Source organism: Puma concolor, chromosome A3 (genome assembly GCF_028749965.1).
Source record: "Puma concolor isolate L17-30 chromosome A3, mPumCon1.1.hap2, whole genome shotgun sequence".
NCBI lineage: Eukaryota > Metazoa > Chordata > Mammalia > Carnivora > Felidae > Puma > Puma concolor.
This window is the reverse complement of record NC_141669.1, coordinates 73,392,842-73,412,960: the sequence shown is the minus strand read 5'-3', so window position 1 is coordinate 73,412,960 and position 20,119 is coordinate 73,392,842. Positions and strand designations below refer to the sequence as shown.

Genomic DNA, 20,119 nt, shown 5'->3' with positions numbered 1-20,119 from the left:
CTTCCCCCGGATCCCCTCCCCCTCCTCCTCCTCCCGCTCCTCCTCCTCGGTAGTGGATGGCGGCCGCCGGAGTCGGAGACCCAGCGGCGTTGCGGGTGAGTGACCAGCCCCAGGGGACAGTCGGGCAGGCAAGGGGATCCTTCTCTGCAGGGTGGGGCCACACCTACTTGGCTGGGAAAGTTTGCGGGCGGGGAGCGCGCGCGCCCCCGGGTCGCGGGCATCTCCCGGGCTCTCTGGGCGCTGTGCGCGGGCGCCCCATCTCCCTCCCTCCGCCTCTGCCGCCCCCAGAGGCATCCCGGGAGGGCCCCGACCGGGCTTCCCCTACGCACGTCGGCCCTGGGGCTGCTGGGACCTGGGTCCGGCTGTAAAGAGAAAACTCAAACAGCAAAGAAAATCCAGACACACTTTCGAGGGCGGGGGTGGGGGGCGCCTAGTAACCCGTGCGCGGTCCGGGCCTCCCCGACCTGAGTCACCCTCCCTCGGGGGCTGTGGATTCCCCCCGCGCCCAGGACTCTCACCTGCTTTCTTCCTGGCTCGCGTTCTTCGTGCTGCAGCCCCTCCCCCGCCCCTTTCCGCGGGAGGCTCTGGTCCCCCTGCCTCGGGCCACAGCTGGTGTCTCCGGCCGGCTGTCCCCTCCAGCTCTAGTAGGTGGTGACCCGGGACCACCGGCAGCTGTCCCCTCCAGCTCTAGTAGGTGGTGACCCAGGACCAGCGGCCGCTGTCCCCTTCCAGCTCTAGTAGGTGGTGACCCACGACCAGCGGCCGCTGTCCCCTCCCAGCTCTAGTAGGTGACGACCCAGGACCAGCGGCCGCAGTCGCAAGGGACCTCCACACTTGCCCCAGCATTTCCTGCAGGAGTGACGTTCACTGAGATTTGGTGTTGGGTCCCCTGGACTCACAAACTCTCCCTTGGTGGGTCCAAGGGGAAATTAAAATATATTCCTACTTAGGCTCTATTTAGGTTTTTACTATTTGTGTTGGTTGAACTTTTTTTTTTTGTAGCCTTTCCTCCTATATACTTTCTTCCATTAATAATGTTACTTCATATAATTAACCTTTCTAATTCCGAAAAAAAATTAAATTAAAAAAATTTAAAAATAATAAAGAGATAAAAAGAATGCTTGCTAAAAATACTGAGCAGAACTTGATCTTTGGAAAATAAAGACTTCATTCCACACTTAACTGTTGTGGGAGACGGGAGTTCAGTGTGGCTCGTTTTCAGACTACCCCAGACTGTTAGGCCTCCCCCAGGCCAGAAGTTGTAATTTGCCTGACACAAACCGCAGTGTTTGTTGGCGTTTCCCAGGCTGGCTCCCCATCTCTCTCCCAACTCCCCCGCTCCCACTTTCTCATAAACAGTTGTGAAGACAACGGTGGAAGGCGCTAAAATGAGTAGGACCACAAAGAAGAAAAACAGCCTTGCTTATTTTATTCCTGAGGCTGTTGCTGTAGCTTGGCTCCGATTGGGTGGAACAATGTTTAGTTCATTTGTGCGGTTTTATGTCGGTTCTCATTATGGTTGAATCAGTGTTTCCATGACAGGCTTAGTTCTCTGGGTGCTTAGAAGGAGCTCGTTAATTCTCAGATGGGTCTGGACAGATCGAGTCTGGAATTTGGAGGGATTTTGTTTTGTTTTGTTTTGTTTTAGGGTTTGATCTGGGTTGAGATGGCAAGCGTCTGCCCACTCACTCAGAACTGGAGGGAGGTGGGAGGGAGCCTGAGCTGAGGTTTGCGTCCACATGACTAAGAAGAAAACACTTCCCTGAGGGGTGAGCTGTGTGAGCAGGATCGCAGAGGGTGTTGAACACTTATTGTCTTTAGGGAGAATGCTCTTCTTAAGAACTTCAGCTGTTTCTGTTTCTATAAGAATGCTAAATGTGGTTGTAACAAATGTATTAGGATCAAGCTCTGAACAACTTGTCAAAACAGGTCAAAGTGTTGAACTATTTGGAAATAAAGATTTCTTTTTTTAAGTTTATTTATTTTTGAGAGGATGCGTGCTCGGGGGAGGGGCAGAGAGAGAGGGAGAGAGAGAGAGAGAGAGAGAGAGAGAGAGAGAGAGAGAGAGAGAGAGAGAATATCCTTTGTCAGTGTGGAGCCAGATGCGGGGCTCCAACTCACAAACCAAACTCATGAACTATGAGATCATCACCAGAGGCGAAATCAAGAGTCAGATGCTTAACCGACTGAGCCACCCAGGCGCCCCTGGAAATAAAGATTTCTTAAAAAAATTTTTTCATTGGAGGGGCGCCTGGGTGGCTCAGTCGGTTAAGCGTAGGATTTTGGCTCAGGTCGTGATGTCATGGTTCATGGGTTTGAGCCCCATGTCGAGTCGCATTGGGCTCTATGCTGACAGCTTGGAGCTAGGAGCCTGGAGCCTGCTTTGGATTCTGTGTCTCCCTCTCTCTCTGCCCCTCCACCACTCGTGCTCTGTCTCTTGCTCTCTCAAAAATAATAAACATTAAACTGTTTTTCACTGGAAATAAAGTTTAGTTTAAAAAGGATGTAAATTCATATTTCTCCACTGATGCAGTTTGATAGTTCCCCATTAGTATGAATTAGTTAGGTTTTACTGTGGTCTTAAAATGTCATTGATAAGTAAGTGTTGTTACTTTCATTCAAATAGAAAGCCTGTAAATTTTGAACTTGTTTGGCTCTGTTGCTTAGGAAAACAATGCACGCAGATAAAAATCTTTTGTCTCTTCCTCTTCCTGAGGATTTTTAATACTGTATTTAATGCCCTAGAGGTCAGCCTTATACTGTTGGGAAAGAAATTGCCTTTCTGCCTTGTTTAGCTTCTGTGCCACCTCATGGAATCTTGAGTGGTTTGGCATCAGACACCAATGTTTGCTGTGTAGCCCAACAGGCCCCTCTGCATGATGGGGATGAATGAAGGCCAGTAAAGTGAAGGCTAAGGAGCGGGTCATCTGGATGGTAAGATGAAGCCTGCATCCCCAATTAGCCGATAGATAGCAGCCAGTTATCATCTGGGAGGGTCAGATGAATTGGAAATACATGAAGTGTGGGGCCTGCAGAGAGGAAGAAGGGCAAGGGTTGTTAAGAAGTAAAATAGCCCAAAGGGCTATGATGTGGCCTTTAAAAATCGTATTGTACAAGAACACTGACTTACATAGAACATGCTTAGGGTACGGTGTTAAGTTTTAAAAGCAAGTTATGAAATAGAAAGTACTATAATCTCACTATTTGAAAATACATCAAAAAAATACTGGAATTACAAACATCAAAGTGGATGGTAGGATTACAGGTGCTTTTGAGGGTTTTTTTTTTTTTTTTTGTGCTTGCCAGTATTTGTCAAGTTTTTGCAGTAGTAATAGCTAACATTTATTGAGTATAAACCACTTGCATATGGTGTTTCATTTTAAAACTCTGTGAGGTAAATACTATTATTATTCTCATGAAACTGTTATTCTCATGAAACTAGAATCAGAGGGGTAACTTGCCAGGGCTGCATGGCCTCTGTGTACTAGAATGAGATCTTGAATTCAGGTCAGTGACCGAAGTCTATGCATCTTAATCACTACTGTCTACAATCTTCCTGCCATGTATTCTACATTAAGAAAGAAAATGTAGAAAAGGAAAGGTGAAGTATTTTGTACTTTAGTAAGAACTAATGTTTTGGTTAATTGTAAAATGTCTCTGCCTCTCATCTTTTCTGTGTCTCATTGTCACTTCTCTTTGGAAGTCCTTGGGAATTGCTCCAGACTTAGCCAGAGGTAGCTCACCTTCCCAGAAGAGTCAGCTGTACCCACAAAAGGTATCTAGAATTCCTCTGAAGCTTCCCAGGCAGCCTGGAGTTCCAGGAACCCCCTGGGATTCTGGAGCAGTCCTGGTAGAAGGCAGGATTTTTAAAGTAGATCAGGCATGTTATGTTTTCAAAGCTCTGTCCACATGGGCTTTTGTTGTTCTTGGCATTGTCAGGGGAGTGTGATGGATAGGAAGATCTGGGGAAAGCTCCCAGGCTCGCTTTTGCCTATGTGTTATATGGTGTGTCAGGATAGGTAGGTCATGGATTTACCATTGAACAGGAAAGAAGAGCTTATTATGTCTTGATGCTTATTACTAAAAAGCACAGCAATAAACTATTTTTCGGAAGCCTGGCTGTGTGAGTGGTTCCATGCATTGGCAAAATGAACTGGTTTAGTGGAGGTGGAAATATTCAGCGTGAGTGATTCTGGGGGTGGTTTGGGAAAAAATACCCACATCCTGTACCACAATGTACCCTCAAAAGGAGCCAGGCCCCCCAAGGTCACCTTATCCATCTTCCTCCTGGAAAATACCTAAAGATCCACAGAAACTTGGGCTTTTCTAAAAACATGGTCATTCAAATAACACACCTTTAAGTAGGAGGCTTTATCTCTTCTATTCTTCAAGGAAGAGATTCTGGAAGGCTGATACTTCTTTTTTTCTTTGTTTTTAAAGTTTATTTATTTATTTTGAGAGAGGCAGAGATAGCACGAGTGAGGGAAGGGCAGAGAGGGAGAGGGAGAGGCAGAGAATCCCAAGCAGGCTCTGCACTGTGAGCGCAGAGCCTAATGTGGGGCTTGAACTCACTAAACCATGAGATCCGACCTGAGCCAAAACCAAGAGTTGGTCACTTAACCGACTGAGCCACCCAGGTACCCCAGGAAGGCTGATGCTTCTAAAGCAACTTCTTATTGGAAAAAAAAAAATTGTAGGAGTCAAGGACCCCTTTCCCAAATTATCACATTCAGACCAATGTCCCAGATCTTGTATGCCATTAACTATATGGGAAAGGTCTTCCTGGTCTCAGTGTGAGAAACAGTTCTTGTGAGCAACTTGGCTGTTTTGTCTTGTGGATGCTGTGAATCCTTTAACTGATGTTTCTCACTTCTTATTTGGCTAAAAAGAAGTACATAGCCAACTTAGTTGCCTACTTCTCACATGTGTGTAGGACTTTATGGCCTGTATTTTCAATAACTAATAATGTTATTTATTAGACACCTCTTATTTCCTACCTTTACTTTTCCTGTGGTCCCACTTTCCTCACCTACTTTATAGGCACATCTCCGAGATATTGCAGATTTGGTCTGGACCACTGCAGTGGAGTGAATATTGCAAAAAAGTGAGTCAGATGAATTTTTTGGCTTCCCAGTGCATAAAAAAGTTATGTTTAGGGGCACCTGGGTGGCTCAGTCAGTTAAGCATCTGACTTCGGCTCAGGTCATGATCTCACGGTTTGTGGGTTCAAGCCCCTTATCGGGCTCTGTGCTGACAGCTCAGAGCCTGGAGACTGCTTCAGATTCTGTGTCTCCCTGTCTCTCTGCCCCTCCCCTGCTCACATTCTCTCTCTCTCAAAAATAAACATTAAAAAAAAAGTTTGTTTACACTATACTGTACTTTATTAAAGTATGCAATAATTATGTCGAGGCAAACAATGTACATACCTTAATTAAGAAAATATTGTTAAAAAATGCTAACCATCATCTGAGCTTTCAGTGCGTAGTAATCACTGATCACAATCACCATAACAAATATAATAGTAATGAAAATGTTTGAAACATTGTGAGACTTACCCAAATGTGACACAAGGACGTGATGTGAGCAAATGCTGTTGCAAAAGTGCGAATAGACTTGTTCGATGCAGAGTTGCTGCAAACCCTCAATTTGTAAAAAATGCCATATCTGCAAAGTGCAATAAAATGAGGTATGCCTGTGCATTGTTTTGTTTCATCAATTCAATGCAGTTTGGAGACTGCTCCTTCAGACACCCCACTTCTTCCTTCTGAGTTCATTTTTCTTCATGTGAATGTAAGTTTAGAAGAAGTTCTTTCGTAAAGAGCTTTGGTAAACTTGAAAGTATTCGTTTTCCTGAAAATGTCTTTATTTTGCACTTACAAAGGAGAGTTTGAGTGTAGAATTTTTGACTCACGATGATTTCCCCTGAGTACTTGGGAAGATATTGCACCATTGTCTTCTTGCGTCTGTTGCTACTCCTAAGAGTACCAAGTAACCTTGGACGAGTTACCTAATTTCTCTCAGTCTCTTTGTCTATAAAATAGATAATAATATCCACTTCAAGGATAATTGTGAAGAGATAATGTATGCAAAATATTGCCTGTCATATAAGGAAACTCAATAATATCTAGCTTTTAGAATTACTTTTATTTTTTCATAATTTCTTGGCTTTCTTAGATTTTACTAGTTCATATAAACGTTAGTTTGTCTAGTCACACGCAAAGACAAAACCACATTGGGATTTTTATTGAACTTGCATTCACATTATATTCCAGGGAACCGATACCTTTACAATATTAGGTCTTCCTATCTGCTCCTTTTATTCAGGTGGATGGTGTTTGGTGAGTTCCCCTATCAGTGTCTTACACAACTTTTGCTGTATTAATTTCCTATAGGTTTTGTTGATATTTTACATATCTTTTATTATATTTTCAAATTGGTTATTTGCTGGCCTATAGAAACATTTCTGATTTGGGGATTTTGATCCTGCATCTAGCATCCAAGCTGACTTCTCTTAATAGTTCTAAGAGTCTGTATGTAGATATTATTGAATATTTTATGTAGACAATTACAAAACAATACTAATTTGTCTTTTCATTCCTTGTGACTTAGATCTTTTTCTTGTCTTATTGCATTGGGTAGACCCTTCAGTACAATGTTCAATAATAACATTGATGGCTGACCAACCAGCATCCTAACTCACATTTATGTTGAAAGGAAGACTTTGTGAAGCAGATGTGTTCCCTTGGGTCATGATGGTGATGTTCTATCTCTGTTGGGCATGTGTATTTACTTGTGTCTGTTATAACAGTGCAGACAGATTTATACTGAATGATCGATTCTTTATATGCAGCTGGCAGCATCTCCGGGAATGTTGTTTGATATCAGCTGAGCCTGTTTATAGGAAATGTTTAAGGAGATTTATGCAAGCATATCTTTCCCGTATCTTCCCAACAAATCTATTCTTTTAAAGAACCAAATCAGCAGACACTTTTGGCCTTCTCCCCTGGTCCTCACATCAGCCCTAGGTGTTAATGGAAAAGAAATGGACTTTGGAGTCCGGCAGATCTGGGTTTGATTTTAAGCTTTGCCACTAACTAGATGTGTGGCTCTATTTTAGTGTATTTGGGCTGCTGTAACAAAGTTTAACAGACAGGGTGACATATAAACAACAAAAGTTGATTTCTCATGGTTCTGGAGACTAGCAGTCCAGAATAAGGGTGCCAGCATGGTTCCAGTGAGGACCCTCTTCTGAACTGCAGACAGCCATCTTCTCACTATGTACTCACACCATTGAAGGGGCAAGAGATCTGTCTACATCCTCTTCTTTTAGGGGCACTGATCTCATTCATGAGAACTCCATCCTCGTGACTCAGTTACCTCCCGAAGGCCCCATCTCCTGATACCATCACCTTGGGGGTTAGGATTTCAACATATTAATTTCAGGCAGACGCAAACATTCAGACCATAACAGTGGCCTTAGGCAAGTTACTTAACATCTCTGAGGCTAAGTTTCCTTTTCTATAAAACAGTAGTAACAAGACCTACCTCAATAAGTTGTTCTGAAGATTAAGTGAGATAACAAGAAATAATATGGACCAAGTTCTTGGCATATGTTAAAGCTCATAGATAGTGGTCTCCTGTTATCTCCCCTCCACTGTTCTGTCTCTTTCAAATCAGGATTGTGCTTCAGAAGGTCTAACCAGAGAGACTTTTAGGGAGAGGCCATGGGAACACCTCATAATAACTTAGGTTTTCTTGGTAATCAATGTAGATTTCTCTTGGATGAATTTCCTTAAAGCCTTGAATCACCATTTTGCTTTTGCTTTTGTACCAACAGCTTTTAGTTGTCCCCACAACATGTTGATGGACATTTCTATAGAATAACTGTGTTGTTATTTGAGTGTCTTTCTTAACCACAAGTATCTCTTTGCTTTAGTAGTTGGTGTTCCTGTCCTTCTGAAGATAAAAACCCTTCATTTCATTATTGAAAATAGCATTTTAAATGCAAAGACCAGGGGGTTCCTGGGTGGCTCAGTCATTGAGAGTTGGACTTTTGATTTCAGCTCAGGTCAGATCTCGTGGTTCTTGGGATCGAGCCCCATGTCAGGCTCCTTGCTTGACAGTGAGGAGACTGCTTGGGATTCTCTCTCTCTCTCTCTCTCTCTCTCTCTCTTTCTCTGCCGCTCCTCTGCTCTCCTCTCTCAAAATAAATAAATATACTTAAAAAAATTAAATGCAAAGACCCCAGAGAGAGTATATAAGGAGTAAATAACAAAATGACTTCTGGGATTAGGTTTTCCCAGGAGGGATTATGAAGTTCCTGAGTAATTAAAGGGTTTCATTGGGGGTGGGGAATCGACAAAGGAGAGGCAGCCATAGTGGGTAGAAGAACTGAAGGTATTCCTTGAGGGTTTCACAAGACCAAAAATCTGCCTGTTTACAACGTCATTTGTCTGGGCCCTGTGGAATCTGTACTTGGCCCAGAGCTTTTTTGCAAGTGTCTTATCAGAAATAATAATGATATCTATGATGGCTCTTAAGTAGAGGAAAAGAGCATCATGAAAACAAAACATAATTGGAATTATGGGGATGTGCCTCCATATAAATATCTGTGGCCTGGAGCATAAAAATAACTTTTCCATTGCAGAGCTAAGCCAAGAGTTTCACAGAAGCAGCATTGAGAATCTAATTTAAAACAGCTATGGCCCAGAAATTCAGAGACGGGACTGTCATACTGGCCTCTGTTCATCCCTTTGAAAGTTTTCTCCCCTAGCTCACTGTAATGCATATTCAGGGCAAGTTTGGAGGCACTAGAAGACAGTAATTGATGCTACAAACCTTGCTTTTGTTGGCCTCAGTTTAGCGTTAATACCAACATAGAGAAATGTTTTAATCTCACATCTTCACAACTGAGAACCTCCCCTAGTGCAGCTCTAGGCCTTTTGCTTGTTTGTGGTTCAAAGCAGAACCTCATAAATTTTGTGAAAATCCCCCTGGTGGCTGCCAGTCTAGCTTCAGTGGAAGGTGCCTCGTTGGGGTCATTGTAATTAGTAAGGCAGCTACTTACCAGGTGCTTCTGATTTTCATAAAATTATCTTGAGGGAAAACAAGTGATCAGGCTTTCCTGGGAACTGGGTGATAATGTCAGAATCTTCCAGTCCAGAGAAAGCTCAGACTTGCCTAGATGAACATTTCCCCCCTCCGCCCCGCCCCAAAGGCAGAAACTTGTTATTTTAGGGTTCCAACCTCATCCCCTTTATCATTTTTCTTTGACTATCAGCTCCCAGTGGGAATGGCTCTGTACCACACGTGATGGGGTTTACCCAGCTTTAAACAGCCCCCTGCTTGTCTGGATCTGCCTGCTTCCCGCCCACACATTCCCCTCTCCTGCCCACATGTGCCCATGGGCAGGTGCACACAGGCCTTAGTGGGCTGTGTTCGGGCACCCTGCTGCAAACTCCACCACTTGAGGCCTGCTTGTTGCCCGTGTGAGAGGAGGCGCCTTCCTGGATTCTCATGAGAGCACTGTATGGGCTTCCCCAGCAGCAGGCTGCCTCCAGAGACAGGAGACCCACAGACTCTTACCGCCTGAGACAGGTGCTGGCTCCTTTCTGGATTTCCTAGTTTGTCTGAGCTGTTCGCCTGCTATTCTTGTGAAGAAACTTTTGTGTTTGTTTTTGTTTTTGTTTTTAAAACACCTTTCCTCTTGGAACTTTTCCTGTTTGTCTTGTTTCTGACTCGTTGCCTTGCTTGGACTTGACTTATCCGTGCTTCTGAGACCCTGATCTTACTTTGTTTAGGACTGCTTCCCCCCCCCGCCCCACCACCTCCCTTTGGATGTATGTGGCTCATGCATGCAGCCACTACCTCCTGAGTGGCTGCTCTGTTTGAGGCTCCTGCACATCGAGACTGGTCATGAAGCTACAGCTGAGATCACTTTTCTGTTGCGAGCAAGTCACTGTGGAGAAAGGTGATGATGATGTGTGTCTGCAGAGCTGTGGGGTACTTGCCCCCGTGCCATGAGAGAGGTACATGAAAAACAGTCTCTCCTCTCTTCTCCTATTTCAGACTTAAATCAAGTGTGTGTGTAGGCAGGAGCTATCAGGTTCAGCCCTGGTTTTCTCCTGCTTTCCAACTATCGCCTCCTATCGGGTTTCCCTGCCCCTGGCCTCACTGCCTTCCTGTCCATCCTCCACTGTAAGAGCTTTCTTTCTGAAATTTTGATCTGACCCTGTTTCCTTTCTCTAAATTCTTTCACTGAATCCCGTTGCCTTTAGGATAAAATCAACTCCTTACATGACACAGAAGGGCTTCTGTACCTTACTCACCTACCTGCCTCTTTATGGCAGCACCATGTTAGGCCCTGACTCCAGCTGGGCCCCTCTACCTGCAGAATCAGGCTCTCTTCTGTGCCTCCCCCCCACCCCCCTGCCGCCTTTGCACAAACACTCACCGCTCTCCAGTCTGCTCTGCCTGATCAATTCATATCAGCCTTCAGGATTCAGTTCATAAGCCTGCTCTTTCAGAGGCCTTTTCAGTCCTGGCAGCATCACTCCCCCACCACACGGACATACGCGTACCATCCATTACGGACACATAGCCATCATTCTCACCGATCTTAACTAAGCACCTGGCTGTGGGTCCCCATAGTAGCCTGCATGAACAAAACATTTGAGAACTGTCTGTACTAGACAGAGAATACCCTGGGGTAAGGGACTGTGACTATTTTTACTTGTACCAGTGTGTAGTATAGTGTTAAGTGTGCTCAGCTATCATTGTTGAGTGAATGTGTGCATGCATGAAAGAATTAATTAGTTCATATACACACACACTACGTGTTCACACACAACAAGATGTGGTTCCCTATGGGACGCTTACTTCAAATCTTACTGAGAATATTTCCAAAGCACTTAGCAGGTGCTTAGCAAAGGTCTGTTGAGTCAAAGAATGAATGCACATACACACAAACTATGGACAATTTACCCCAAATGTACTGAGAAGAGAGCCATAAGATAACTCCACTTCCTCTTAACTGCAGTAGAAGGAATGTGGGACTGAAAAATCAAAGATGAGAGTTCATCTTCTTGGCTGTGTTACCTGAGTGAATCCTTTTACCCCTTTGGACCTCTATTTCCTCATCTGTCAAATGAGGTGTTAGAAAGTATATTTAATGTCTATTGAACATTCTAGATTCAGTCTACTTTAGAAGGACTAAAGTCAAATAACCAGCTGCTTTCTACAAAGTGGCATGAATTTGAGACTCTCATTTTTTGGTCTCGTTGTGGAGATGTTCATGATAAGCCGTTAGCACTGGGCACAGCAGCAGAGCCAAGAAAAGAGATGGACCAGAGTTTGGCCAAAGGGGCAGGAGGCCAAGACCTCTTTGGAAAGCAAACACAACTAGGGGCCATGGCCAGGATGCCATGCTCTGAGCAAGGCAGGGGCAGCAGTCAGCGTTCCATGGCAGCCTGAGGTCAAAGCTGGTTGGAGATGACCAGGAATGAAGAATTGGAGGGGCCTGGAGATGTGTTTCAGGGGCGTGTGCTCCTCCTGGGCAAGTCTGTGCAAAGACCCGCTGCACATCATCAAGGCCAGCTGTCTTCAGTGTTGTGAAGAATAGGCAGGTGAAAAAGTGTTTAGATTTAGCTTGTGTCCCTGCAGAGCACAAATGAAAGCCAGGAGGAGGTTAATTTGGGGTTAATAGGAGGGAGAAGAGTTTAATCGTGCCCCAGTGATAATGAGATGAACTCCTCATAAAGTGACATGGTCTCCATTAATGGAAGAGTTCATGCAGCAGCTGGTTAATTCCTCTGCAGAGATGTTGTGTTAGAGATTCCTCTCTTGTGAAGGTTGGATCAGACGATGTTTCAAGTATTTTTCTGATTCTAAGAGAGCCTTTGCTTCTCATGTCCTCCACAAATCTTGTTTAGGGACACACTTTCAGATTTTATAGCCCATCCTTCTGTGATGTGGTTTCAGCACACCCCACTATCCTGGTGACCAGCCTTTGGGAACTCTGTAGTCTTTGACTGTCCCCCTTAAAGTGGAGCACTCTGGATTGGACGTCATGTACCAGGATGTGGCCTGGCCAGCTCCTCTCTGGGGACATTACACAATTTTTGTAGGTAGTGGACCTATTAATTCCTCATCTCTCTTCTCACTCTGAGCTGGGCTATAAAAGCAAACAGCAGCGAGCCTGGGCTTCTGGTATGTCTCAGGCCACTGCAGGTGGTAGATGGACTTCATTTCCTTCCATCCACTTTTCCCTGCTGGAGTTGAACCTCAGATGTCTCTGTGGTGGAGCTTCTAATCCAGACAGACTCTCGGGCTTGGGGGATACTAACTGTACTGGAAACTTCCATAGCATTCCATCTGGGGCTTCTCAAGTGCCTCACATTTCACCCCAGATGTCTTCTTGCTTTATTATTTGTTCCTTTCCCCCCTTTAGTTTTCTTTTCCATCTCTTCTTTCTCAACTCCAAGCCCACTGAATACTACAACATTTCTATTTGTGCAGTGTTTTTCTTTTCAGATTCTTTGCCCTCTTGGCATCCTAGTGAATAGGAATGCGGGTGGCTTGTCAGTTCCATTGTGCATATGAAGAAAAATGCCCAGAGAGGTTAAGTGATGCGCTTAATTTATTGGCAGGGCCAAAGAGGCCCGGAACCTGGTTTCCTGACTTCTGTCCCATCCCCTGTCCTGGAGCTCATACTGCATTTGCTCTTAGCACTGGAAATGCAAAAGGCATCAAGCTTTTCTCTCTGTGTGTGGTCATTGTACCAAAAGAGTTTCCCCCGGGGGAGCAATCCCAGGCCCGTAGTGACTCTTAATCTGAGACCATATTGAAGTAAACAAGCAAGAGTAACAAAAGCAAAAGAATTTATAGTGCTTCATATTTTTCAGAGAAACTTCTGAGTTCTTCACCTTATATGATGCTCCCCAAAGCCCTTTGAGGTAGAAGAACTTGTGCAAGCCTTGTTTTGCAGGGGAAGGTCATGAGTGGAGTCCAGGTCTGAGGTCGAGGGAGGAGGCCCTGAGCTCCTGGTCCACAAATTTTCCACATGGCTGTGCTTCACGAAAACCAGGAAGAGGGTGTAAGTTGTTTTCCTCTGCTATCAAAGGCAGTGGAGACCCATGGTGCAGGCCTAGACTTCTGAGTTTGGAAGTTGGCCTAAGATGTAGCTTCGTGTCATGAACTGGAGTGAGAGCTGGGCCAGGGGGCTGGGGCAGGCTTTGACCCTGGATTTCAGGCTGGTGAATATAAGACCAGATGGGAGGGGAGCGTGCAGGCTGGGAGAGTTGTTTTTTTTTTTTTTTTTTTTAATGTTTACTTATTTTTGAGAGAGAGAGTGCAAGCAGGAGAGGGGCAAGGAGAGGGGACAGAGGATCCAAAAAGTCAGCTCTGTGCTGACAGCAGCCCAGTGTGGGGCTCAAACTCACGAACCATGAGATCATGACCTGAGCAGAAGTCGGATGCCTAACCGACTGAGCCACCCAGGTGCCCTGAGAATTGGTTCTTAAGATATGGGTGAGAAGGGCTCGGCCTCCTGCGGAGAGAGGTGGTCTTCTAAGATCCGGTAGATGCACTAGTGGGGATTTCCTAGTGTGAAGAGGGACTGTTCTCACCAAATGTGTCTTGTTATTGTCTTGGTTTTTTTTGCCATTTATTCAGCAAGCACCTACTGAACATAAGTAAATCTCTAATATATTTATAGTTTAGTTTTTCTTATGACGACTTCCCATATATAAGTGTGTATCTATATATCATCTCACATATAGTTATTCTCATTAATGCACATAACCAAATCATGGGAGTACAGACTATTTTCCTTCATTTATCATTATGAAACTGAGACCCAAGGAGGGTAATTAGTTTGCTTAAAGCCCCACGATTACTTAGAAGCTGAGCCAAGTTCAAAAATCCATGTTTCTTGAACTCTTTTATTGGTACTTATAACTGCCTTCCACATGTAAGCAGTTTCTAACCTTCAAGGTGTATGCTTTGAAGAGAAATAGAGAAAAACACCTTTGTAATTATTACTTGGGGTTTTGCTTTATCTTTAAAGGCTGGAAAACCTGAATGCAGAGTTGAAACATAACATGAGCCCTTTTTGTTAAACCCCAAGTGGGCATTGTATGGTTGTTACTCACTCTTTAAGTCAACCAGAAATGAGTCCTCTTCTTAGATTTGGAATTAGCTTCTGTGCTCTGGTGCATCCTGACCTGTGTCGGGCACCTTAGTTATGTGACCAAATGGAGCAGTGCAGCAGGAAGAGAATGTTGGCTTTCCTCAGCAAAGTAGTTACCGGTGAGAGGGCAGGGGTCATGGTACAACCAACCTGGCTCCCCCTGTAGTGAAGGAAGGTCATTGTCTCAGAGCTCCCAGGGCTCAGATATGTGACTCAGCTCAGAGTTCAAGTCTCCCTTACAGCCCACCATAGCCTGTGCCAGGCCAAAGGGCCGAGCTCCTCTAACCCCTCCTGCTCCTGTAATGGACACACAGAGCTCTACTGCCCTGAGCCCTGGGAACTGAGGCTGACATGCTAAGCAGGGCTGGTGCCTAAGATACCTCATCCTGTTGGCTCAGGCTGATGCCCAGCACACCCTTCCCAAGGGGCCTCCTCTTCAGATAGAAGTCTCGCTACGCTGCCTGGGTCAGGGTGGTACTTTGGTGGAGATCCTGCTCTTCCCAGGGAAGCTGTGGGTTTTTCCCCTGTCAGATTGTCCTGCTGCTGCTACCTCCCCCTTCCATTTCCAGCCAGAAGCAGCTGTTTTCCTGCATTTTCCTTGGCACAGTTCTTGCCCTATAGGGAACCTGTAGGAGACTCTGATATGACCCAGAACCTGGCTTCAATGTCACGTACATTTTTCAGTCATTCACCAAATGTTTATTGAATCTATCAGCCTGTGCCAGGGCAGGCACCCAGGCATGAACAGGGTCCTGCCAGTCCCTGTCTGGGGGTGGTGCCCAGCCTAGAATGGAGACCCCAGGAGGCAACCAGCTTGCTGTGATGAGTGCTATTGGGAATTCCAGCCTGGATTCCTTAGTCATCTACCCTGGGGGTTAGTGCCCTGGTGCTCTGTGTTTCTGCCAGACTTCCCAGCTCTTGACATCTGCCTTAGGGGCCTTGCTCTGCTGTACCAGGCCTGCATTGCCCAGTGCTCCGACTGTTTATTGCTGTAGAACAACCACTCCAAAGTGTAGAGGTTTTCATCGATGCATGAACAGACAGGCAGACTAGTGTACATATGCACTGGAATATTGTTCAGCCTCAAAAAGGAAGAAAATTCTGGCATGTATTTCAACATGGATGAACCTTGAAGACATTATACTAAGTGAGATAAGCCATTCACAAAAGGGTAAATATCGTACAATTCCTTAGATGAGGTACTTAGAGTAGTCAGCTTCACAGAGGCAAAAAGTAGAGTGGTGGTGGCCAGGGGCTGGGGCGGGGCATCCAGAGTTAGGGTTCAGTGAGTCCAGAGTTTCAATTCGGGAATATGGAAAGTTCTGAAGATGGATGGTAGTGATGGTTGCACAACTATGTACTTAATACCAGGACTTTACACTTGAAAGTGGCTAAAAGGGTAAATGTTATGTTTATGTGTATTTTACCACACAAAAACATGTAGAGGCTTAAAGATCACAATTTAACATGATCTCTCCTGGTCGTGTGGGTACACTGGGCTCAGCTGGGTGGTTCTGGCTTAGGGTCTCTCATATAGTTCTAGTCAGATGGCAGCCAAGGCTGGAATCACTGAAAGGTAAGGTGGCTGGATGTCCAAGATGGCGCCTCAGTGTGGCTCCCCCACGTAGCCTGGGCTTCTTTTGTGGTGGCTCAGCACTCCCACAGAGCAGGAGGGGCAGCTTCTGGGGCAGTTCAGGCCTATGCCTAGAATTGCCACAGTGTTACTTCTGCCACACTGTATTGGTGGGAACAGTGACAGGCCCACCTTCAAGGGAAGGGGAAATAGAGCTTCTCTGCTCCATGGCCTTTTAGAAGAGCATTAGGTGGGAGATACTGTTGTGACCACCATTAGAAAACTTTCATCCTGAAGCATGGTTGCAGGAGTCCTAAAGAGATTGGATAGGAACGGGTCTTCAGGGAGGCACACACTTCTCTGTACGACCTCTTTTTCAGGAGAATTCATCTTCACAGATTGGTAGAATTTTAATGTTCATAAATTGTTAGGACTTTTTGAAACCAGTTGCTAGCAATGACTTGTTCTAACTTACAGAGACAGAATGAAGCAGAGCTGGAACAAAACCTCCTAAACACTGGCCTCCTGGCTTCCAGGCTGGGCAAACAGCTGTGGAGACCTCACCCAGAGGCACATTTTTGTGCTGTGAGCAATAGTAGAAGGTCTGGTGGAGAGAGGGGTATGGCGAGAGAGGCCCTGGGCATATCCATGGAGGTCGGCCTGCATCTTAGAGCTGGGTGAGCCCCTTGCTGTGCTGTCTGGAGCTCATGGACATCACTGAGCAGAAATATGCACAGGCACCTGGGTGTTCTGAGAGGACACTGGGAGTTACTCATTTACATGGAGATTCAGAGTCCAGAAGAAGGAGGCCATTCAAGCACCCTGGTTGGTATGTAGAGTTAGTAAGTTGTTATTATATTTTAATGTTTATTTGTTTTTGAGAGAGAGAGGCATCACAAGTGGTGGGGGGGGGGGGGCGGGCAGAGAGAGGGAAACACAGAATCTGAAGCAGGCTCCAGGCTCTGAGCTATCAGCGCAGAACCCAACATAGGGCTCAAACTCATGAACTGTGAGATCATGGCCTGAGTCGAAGTCAGAGGCTCAACTGACTGAGCCACCCAGGCGCCCCATAAGATTTTTTTTTAAGTTTATATATTTATTTAAATAATCTCTACACCCAAAATAGGGCCAAACTCACAACCCTGAGTTCAAGAGTCATATGCTCTTCTGTCTGAGCCAGCCAGGCACCCTGTGATGTGTAAGTTTAAATATAAGCTAATGCCCATCACTGAGAATGTCAGTGGGCAAATCTGTTCATTTATACCTACTTACATGTTTCTTTTTGTTTTTAAATATATGTTTTTAAATGTTTACTTATTTTTGAGAGAGAGAGACAGAGCATGAGCAGGGGAGGGGCGAAGAAAGAGGGAGACACAGAATCCGAAGCAGGCTCCAGGCTCCGAGCGATCAGCACAGAGCCCAATGCGGGGCTCAAACCCACAAACTGTGAGATCATGATCTGAACCACAGTCGCTTAACTGACTGAGCCACCCAGGTGCCCCCCTACTTACACGTTTCTAATCAGACTTTGCTGTAAGTGCAAAATTCTTTGTTAAAACCTTTAGTGGCCTTCAAAATGCAGTAAAGTTCACAAATACTTTGTGTGCACTCCCTGTAGCCTGAGAGGCACAAATATTATTTTTGTGTGTGATATCTGCATTTGAGACCCAAGGGCCCAAGTGAAAGGTTGATCTTGTGTACTTAGTTTGTAAATAGGACTTTCATGAGTGATTTTTAAAATCTTAGAATTGTTCAAGTTACATATTTATACATGTACATTCATTGAATTGCCGGGAATGGTGAGGATTGAAGCAAATGTGCTTTGGTTCTCTGTAAGTCAGTGGTTCCTGCCTATGTATTCAGTGATTCGGGCATTTCCAGGTGCGCTTGGTGGACTGGCCACAGATAAACCAAAATGCATTTGATGTGAGGCTTGCACACAGCCTGGATTACTTCTGATGTCGTTCATCTCTGGGGCTTGTGGTCCAGTTTGGGCAGCTACGGAGGGGAGACCTGCCGTAGCAGCAGTCAGCCTGTGCACAACTGGGTTTCATGGATGAAGCCAGGCAGGAGACAGTCCCCTATGCTCGTATTAACTGGCGTGTAACCCACATGCACAGAAACATGGGCAAGAGGGTATGGTCACTGATGACTCATCTGCTGCCCCATGTCTCTGCCCAAGCATGTGTCCCCTCCCCAGAGAGCCTGCCTGCCTCTGAGCCAGGGCTGTCCTCTCCCAACCTCCCAGTACGCTTTAGTGCGGGAGAGTGAGCACATTCTTTCATTTGTTGTTACCTCTGGTCTTTCTTACTAGGTTATAAGCAGCTTGGGGGCAGGAATCTAGTGAGAACAGCCTCTATTTATGCACCTGCCATCTTATAGGTGTTACTTTATTTAGTGTCTCAAGAACCCTCTCTCTGTTTGCTCTAGCTACCATGTCAGAAAACCACAGCCTCTGTGGTTTAAACAACAGAAATACATTTCTCACAGTTCTGGAAGCTGGAGACCTAAGATCAAGGTGCTGGCAGGTTTGGTTTCTTCTGAGACCTCTCTCCTTGGCTGTGTCCTTACGTGGCATTTTCTGTGTGTCTTCCTCTCTGGTGTCTGTCTGTATGTCCTCACTTCTTATAGGGACACCAGTCAGATTGGCTCAGGGACTACCCTAACAGTCTCATTTTCATTGAAACAACTCTTTAGAGGCCCTTATCTAACCACAGTCACATTCTGAAGTACTAGGCATTAAGGCTGAATTGCAGGGCACAATTCAGCCCATAACAAACAGTAAAAGTTAACTATGATTATGCTTTTTTTCACACCTGGGGAATTAAAGTAACTTGCCCCTGTCACACAGCTGGTCAGTGGTGGGGCCAGGATTCACACACAACCTAACTTCTAAACCCTTCTTTCCCCACCACAGGAATCAGGTCATACTGGTTTCTGTTGTCTGCATGGTGTTTCACCCAGGACCCAGCACTTGGAAGACACTATTTGCTGAGTGAATGCGCAGGGGTTGGGGGTACAAGAATTTGTACCAGAACATGCGGCAGAAGAGCCCCAGCATCCAAGGATGAAGGTCCTGGGTCTCTCCCAGCATGTGATGGTCCTTAACTTCTCAGACCATTCCAATCTGAACGCAGCATGATTAGTGTGTGGGAGGGAATCACATTCTAAAGCATTAAATATCCTTTCTGGGCCATTTAGCTGCAGCTTCTTCTGAAAACACTAAAAATAATTACATGGTAATTAAGATAAATTACTTGACCAGGTTTCATAGCAAAGTGGTTGATTTTGTCCCCCACCCCCAATATTTAAGTCCAGAGAGAGATCCTGGATCCAGAGAGTTCTTTAAACTTCCAGGACTTTCTGCTTATCTTCAGGAGGGCCCTTGGGCCTGCAGAGAAGAGGGTAAGGAGGAGATTTGCATGTTTAAGACGTGTGATCTGAGCCAGGCCCCTTCAGCTGACTTTATCCCACATCTTTTTCAAGGTTTCCTTTGAGAATGCAGACTTTATCCCACATCTTTTTCAAGGTTTCCTTTGAGAAGGCAGAGTTGAAACCCGGGAGCCACCATCCAGTAACCCCCCCAGCCCTGGGGGCCCCTGAGGAGATAATGCCCTTTCTCATTTCCTCCTCTTGAGTGCCTAGCTCTTCCCACTGGAGAGCCCACAGGAACATAAATACCAGAAGGCAGCCTTGAAAGCAGGCCTTGTTTGTTGGCCCTCGCCTGCACGAAGGCTCGAAGGCTCACTTGTCTGCCTCCTTCTCCTGGCCAGGGGTGGGCTGGATTTTTTGGAGAGTGGGAAGCCCTGGGGCCTTTTTGTGCTCCTGAGACTGGAGTGTAGGTAGGGTTTGAAAAGGCGGGCTTTTGCTAGGGTTGCCAGAAACCAGTGCACCCAGGAAACAATGCAGCCCCAGAGCTTCCCAAACCAGGAACTGGGGGCTGGGGGATTGAGGTGGCCAAGACATGGACCGCCAACCGCAGCCTCTGCCTGTGGGCCCCAGCATCTGTATTCCCTTTGCTTCCAGACTGGCAGCCTGGCCTCACCCCCACCCACTGGTGAAATTGCTACCACCCCATCCCTACAGACCCTGTCACTAAACCCAGATGTCTCTCACCTCTGTTTTCCCTGCCCTCTGCTGCTCTTCAAGGCCTCATGAGGACATTCTTTCCTGCCTTAGGGGTCCTTTCACCTCCAGGTTTTACCTTGACCTCTTGGGTGTGTCTCCCTTTCTCTCTTTTTTCCCCTCCTCCTATAAAGTGACCAGTCCTCAGCTTTGGATGCTATGTGGCCTCCCCTGTTTTCTCCTGCATTCTGCTCTCACCTAGCCTAGAAAGAGACCCAGCTCTAGATGTGTAG

General features: G+C 45.7%; 1 protein-coding gene across 3 annotated transcripts in view; it reads left to right on the top strand.

Moving 5' to 3' along the window:
- The window catches only part of STON1 (stonin 1), a 51,015-nt gene continuing 30,896 nt past the window's right edge, over positions 1-20,119 (top strand). Inside the window, exon 1 of one of the 3 annotated variants that reach the window (XM_025932130.2) lies at positions 1-95. The gene's annotated coding sequence lies outside the window, so the exon portion shown is untranslated. Of the gene's footprint in view, positions 96-8,994; positions 9,598-16,250; positions 16,591-20,119 lie in introns of those variants that run through there. The other 2 variants (XM_086701141.1, XM_086701142.1) reach the window with 2 other exon arrangements.